We start from the raw sequence: 6,619 nt of genomic DNA on the forward strand, positions 1-6,619 counted from the left end.
ACACAGGATAATGCTAAACCGGAATTGGGAAGAAAACCTGTGAAATAGAAATTGTCATTGCATAAACACCACACTGAAATCTATCAGTCTTTCGTCTGAAAGTTTCAAATGTTGCAAGACAAACAAAAGCATAAAGTTTAGCTTCCAGTTCTCGCGTATGGTGTTGGTCAAAGTAGTTTCACAGCTTCTCCTTTCTTCTCAGTGGTATTGCCATTTGCTGCAGAAGCTCTGAGAAGAGGATCGAAGAGCTTACTTGCCACATCAGGAGGCAACGCGTCTTCCCCTGGAAGAACAACAAGACCTTTCTTTCTCAAAGAAGACGGTTCACTGTAGCAAACACTCCACAGTAAGTTTGCGAGTTGTCTCTCTTCTTTAACCGTTCCTCTTTTGACATCAAGCTGATTCCTTCATTCCTCTCTTCTAGAAGCTGCCTCAGTCACCCACTTCCATCGTTTCTCTTCTCTTGCAAACCATTGGCTTCCATAACTAACTCCTGACTTCGAAGAATGCTCTAAAGAAAAATGTGAACGATGCTCAACAACATGAAGTGTCCCATAATAAAAACTTTGTTTCAGAAGACATCAATATAGTCCAAAATCATAACCATCCTCCTCTTCTTCTTCATCTTCCTCTTCATAGAGCTTTTCACCATCTGGCAAATCTGTGTTTATGTCATATGATTCAACATAGCCTTCTTCTTGAAATCTTGGCTGGTTTCTCAGTTGGCTGAAACACACACAATGAGCAGAAAGTTATACAAAGCTACAGACTCATATACACAACCAAAAAAGTGATGGTAATTAAGGAATCAGAGGAGGGACTAAAAAAAACTTACAGATGGATCAAAGAGGTCGTCCAAAACATCGTCGGGGATTAACCCTCTAAGCCTCTGCAAACGTCAAAGATTCAACTCAAGTCACGAGTGTTAACTTTAAGAAGAGGATATATATATATATATTTTATGGACATGATTATGTACTTTCAGTTCCAGGTTAGTTCTAAAGGGAAGAGACATTATAACCTTTCTATCAAGCATTCTACGAACAGATTCCGTGGTTGTGGCTGGGGGAGGTGCGTTCTTTTCTTCCTCAGCTCGTTTTTGTTGCTTTTCCTGTATGGAGTTATCAAAGAGAATCAGAATTTGATTGAGCAAACCATACGTCAGATACTTGATACAAAGTTCGGAACATAACTGCAACAACAAAGCTGAAATGGACTCACCTTTCTAGATTTTGCTACAGCAGCTTTAGAAGCCTCAACAAGCTTTCTTGCATGTTCTGGCAAATTAGAGCTGCTTGCTCCTAGAAGAAAACAATATCGTTTAGTAAGTGTTATGTATGTGACAACTGATAAAGAATCCACAGATGATATAGCCTCAGAAAACCACCTTAATATATTCTTTGTTCATTTCTTCCCATACCACCTTCTTATAGCGCCTTTCCTCCTCGTTGTTAATGTAGCAATCCACCTGAGTAACAGTCAAATATTACAACCAAGAGACAGAGAAACTTAAGGTTGAACTTTTGACCGCTTAGCATGTAATATAGCTAACAAAAAGAAAGTAAAATTATTGCCCACCTCAGTATCACTGACGTCAGAAAAGTTGCCTGATTCATCTGAAACTTCACTATCATCCCTCATCTTTTTCTCCTTCACCCTTCTCTGTGACACAGCACACAATAAAGATTCTCAAGAGCTCAAACGTCAGCAAACAAATTTTAATCTGACTTAGATAGCAAATGCGCACTCACTTAAACATGGTTTTGCTTTTTTGCTCACATTGGAGTAGAGTGGTTCTCTCATGGACTACCAAAAGTTCGTCAGGAAATGTATTCAAGCATTAGATTCCACAAAAGCAGAATTGAACAAGCAAGAAAACACTAGACTTACATTTAGTTGTTCATCATGGTTTAGGCTACTAATCCCTCCCTCGTTTTCTTCTCTAGCTGCTTTTTCTTTTTCCATTCTCTCTTTCTCTGCTCGCTGAAAAGTAGGAGGATCCGACCCACCAACAAGTCCTCCGGAAACACTTATGAACTGCAAAAAACATCAGACTGTTAACTCTCATAGCCATTTGCTAAGGTTTCGCAATTACGTAAAACAGAAAACATGAAAAGAGAAAAACCAGGCATAAAACCGGAGACTTACATCACGGTAACATTCCTCACATAGTCCATAGTTAACAGGCTTACGATCCTGATGCTTACAGTGCACCGTCTCTTTGTTAGACGTCTGGTTCGTCGCAAAAGGTCTTTTCTGCATTTCCTTTTCTCTCTTTTTGAGCTCCTTAACCTAGCCACTCATAGAAAAACGGTGTCAATAGACATATAGGGTACAAACAAGAAAAGCCTAAACGGTGTCAATACACATATACAGATAGCCTGAACTCACATTTAAACTTCCAGCCTCAGTATCTACAAACTCATTCAACCTTTTGGTTAGAGTTGCTTCACATATATGCACAATCCCTACCTGAAATATTAACAAAATTACACCATAGCAGCACTAAATTTGTTAAATAGAAGTGATAAAACATCTCTCCTCTCATCTTTAAAAATACATTTTTTCTAAGATAATCATATCTTACAATATCTGTCTTAGAGCACTTGATACCATGGGCAAGCGCAGCTGTGTAAAGTGCTGCTCCACATATTCCACTAGGTTTTCTGCCAGTCTGCAAGCCAATATATGGTCAGTTTAAACACAAGACATGATAAACAATAAATAACGGTAAGATAAAGGTTCAAACCTGTATCCAATCTCTCTTCATACTAGCTATAATGTTTCTAGCTGTTTTCAGGACCTTTTAATTATATGTGCCATTCAATAAGACTGCAAGTGTGTGATGAAACAAGTAAACTGGGTTAAGTACTACTCTATATAAATGTTTGTTTCTTGGCTGTTGTTCAAAGCAACTAGAGAACTAGAATAGTAATAACATTTAGCATCAACCAAATACAGAAAAGAATGAGAGTAGTTACCGTTTGCGAACCGGGGAATATAGATTGAAGGATCAACAAGCTTTTCGTAGTTCTTGTTTTCCGCAATGTACAGCATTTCACAGAGTTGCAAGTACACAGCACCTAACTCATAACTATGAAACAAAAACATCAAAACCTGTATTACAATGGAAATAAAGAGGAATAAAGATGAAAAAAAACGCATCTTACACGCTAACTCGAAGGTAGCTTGAGAAATCAATAAGAAGAAACAGGTGGTTCTTTTGCCTACAGGTAAAGAAAGTTTTTGGTCAACATACAACATGGTATATTAAAGAAGAACCAGAACTTGGAGAACTTAACCTACAAGTCAAGTAGAGGCAGGAACACTGTACTAGTTCAGTTCTGCGGCCCTTAGTGAAATTTTGGTCAAGTGCCACCTTCAGAAGATAAATTGAGTTAAGAAGGGGTAACATAAAAGTTCTCTAACAAATTAATATTCTCAAAACATATGTAAACCAGACATACTTTAAAGAATGTAGCAGCCATGTCAACCAGATCATCTCTCTCATCACCCATCCCCAACGCATCTTTCAAATTCATTAACTCATCTCTAGCTGCAAGTAAGAACCACAGCACAAACTATCAGGATCAGAATTGCATTAACGTCAAGTATCTAATCATGCAATGGCTAACGAGTACACACCACCTAATCAATAACTAAACCAAAAGTTTCAAATGAAATTTAAGAAAAAAACGGAACTGCATCAGTACGTTGAATCTAGATGTGCACTTAGGTCAGCACTTAGATGAATCAGTTGCAGTACTCACGCTAACAGTGAACAGAAAATCATAATAGCATACCTAGTCTAAGTCTCCTTTCACGTGAGCTTGAAACCCCACTCTGAACACTTCTCACTACGTTACCTGACGCTTGACTCTGCAGGTTACACAATAAGTAAAAGGCAAAAGATCAAACTAACAAAGTCATATCAACATACTCACTGAACTAAAACACACACAAAAAGTTCCCTACTTTCTCTATACAAAGCACTACAGAACATTGTAAGTGAATCAAAAATCGCAAGCTGCGTCTGACTCTTACCTGCCCAGCAGCATTCTTAACGAAAGTAACTTGAGTTGAAAAGTTGAAATTTTCCAATATCCTCCCACATAAATCACACGCCCTGCAGATAAAAATCACATTTTTGAGACTACAAACACAAAAGGTGAATAATCACAAACACTTACAGTGCACCATCGTAGGGACGTACACCCGGAACGTTCTTCGCACAATGGTTACACCACACCATGGCTCCTCCCCCCAAACACAGAAAGCTACTAACTTTAATAATCAATTGGATCCAAAACTCTTCAATCGATTCAAAACTGCAGCGAAGATCAGATTGTAACTAGCATAGGCGATCGTGCGAGAGACTGGAGAGGATTTAGGGTTTAACGGTTCCGTGCGTAATTTTATTATCCGATGGCTTTGTAGAAGGAGAAGCTGAGAGATGTGTTGAGATATTTCCTCTGATTGGTGACTACTCGGTATCGAACTCGGGTCCCTAGGAGTTAGGCAAAAGTTCGTGGAATATTTTGTTAGATAGGGTTGACTTTAATCTAATTGCCCCCAAACTTTTAGTTTTTCACTAAACCACCCTTACTTTTCGTTTTTGATAATTTCCCCTCCTACAACTTATATCATTAGTTACAAAAGCAATTATTTTCAATCCGAGCTCTCGTGTTAAAATTTAAAACAGCTAAAATATTTATTACTAGGTGTTTTATCCGCACATGCGAGCATAATTATCTTTTGAATACTTGTTAGTGTTATAAACCAAATGATGATCGATCATGGATCAGCCCGTACTGCAGGCCCAATCTGGGACATGATAAAGACAATCAGAGACTATGTGTTTATCTAGTATATATTCCATGTATATCTGTAACATAGTGTTTATCCTTATCCTTATCTTGTTAGGATTAACATGACCTTATGACGGTCTAATACCTTGTATATATATGGACCTTCTGGTCGACAGTAAGAATAACACAAGTTCCCTTCTTCATTCACAACACGTTATCAGCACGACGTTGCTCTCATAAACCCTAACCCTAAAAAACAAAAACAATAATTCCGAGCAATCCATCAGCTAACCAGGAAGATCTCTAACTGATAGACCGATCAACCCATCAAAAGTTTTCAGATGTCGAGTTTCATACCCTCAGATTACAAAGCCCTTGATCTCTCTGGAGATAATTATCTTGATTGGGCTATAAACACTTCAGCCGTCTTGAAGTCTAGAGGACTTGGGAAGTGCATCAAGTATGGCAATGACACCCTTGCGTGTGAAAGACACAGAGCCATAATGATTATGCGACACCATCTCTGTGAGGACCTAAGAGACGAGTTTGGATATGTTAATGATCCTCATAATCTCTGGTCATTTTTGAATTCTAGATGCTGTGAGCCATTGTTGCACGAATCCAAGAAAAAATGGGAAGCTCTAAGGTTCCAGGATTATGAATCCGTGGACAATTATCACTCTGATCTTATGAGAATCACCTATAGTCTTGACTATGTGGTGAATTGGTAACAAACGAGGATTTGTTAAACAAAACTCGTGACAAATTCCATTCAGAGGAAGTGTTGTTATCACATCAGGCCAAAGGTTTCACCACCTATTATGACATGTTCTCATATTTATTAGACATTGAGCAAAAGAAGCAGAAAAGATGGATAACATCAGACGGTTTAATGACATCATGGAGATATATTATGAAGTACTAGACAGTGAGATGAAAATCCCTGAAGCTAATAAAGCCACATTTGATAAGAAAAGATCTGAGGAGGATTCCGAGTGGACACTCATGGACTATGAGGTCGGATTATACATTGAATAATTTTCCGACATTCTGATTTTATGTTTTCATATCTGATTTGATTTATTTGTTATTCATTTATGTTATTGAAATAATAAAAACGATTTTGTTTTTATATATTATCTTGCTTAGTCTTGTTTGATGATTCTTGATTAAATAACAAATAAAACCTTATTAAAAGGATAATCAGTCCACTGATAGTTGATTTCATGCATGGTTTAACTTTACCTTGATTGTATAGGTTTAACTTTACCTTCCTGCAATCACATAAAATCAATTGTTGGGTGTAGACTAATGAGTCAGTTCACTGATAGATTGATTTCTCGCATAGATTTAACTTCATCTTGAATGTATAGGTTCAACTTTACCTTCCTACAATCACTTGAAATCAATTAATTGGTACTGACAATGGCAAAAGACACGACATTATTCAGACCCATTGAGTTATAAAGATTCTACATTGAACCAGTGAGCAAAGAAAATACGATTTCTTTCAGATTTTTGAAAAATCGCCTAAAAGCATTATGAATGCCTATACCCATATTTTCTACTGATTTATCATATGCTAAGGATCAGTATGAAAGAGGCATAAAGCCATCGTAACCAGTATGGTTCACCACGAAATAAACACTTATGGCATGACCAGATTAGCCATCTTGATCCAAAACATGATGAAAAATTAATTAAGGCACAAAAGTGATCCCATAAAATCTCACAATGTGTTATAAGTACACAAAAGAAAAAATCACTAAAATAATTAAGGCTCCACTGTCATAAGCACTACGAAATTATGA

At 37.3% G+C, this 6,619-nt stretch overlaps 1 pseudogene; it reads right to left on the reverse strand.

Moving 5' to 3' along the window:
- Positions 1 to 8: 8 nt before the first annotated feature.
- Positions 9 to 5,491, reverse strand: LOC106439195 (annotated as a pseudogene).
- Positions 5,492 to 6,619: the final 1,128 nt, after the last annotated feature.

This window comes from Brassica napus, chromosome C3 (genome assembly GCF_020379485.1).
Source record: "Brassica napus cultivar Da-Ae chromosome C3, Da-Ae, whole genome shotgun sequence".
Taxonomy (NCBI): Eukaryota; Viridiplantae; Streptophyta; class Magnoliopsida; order Brassicales; family Brassicaceae; genus Brassica; species Brassica napus.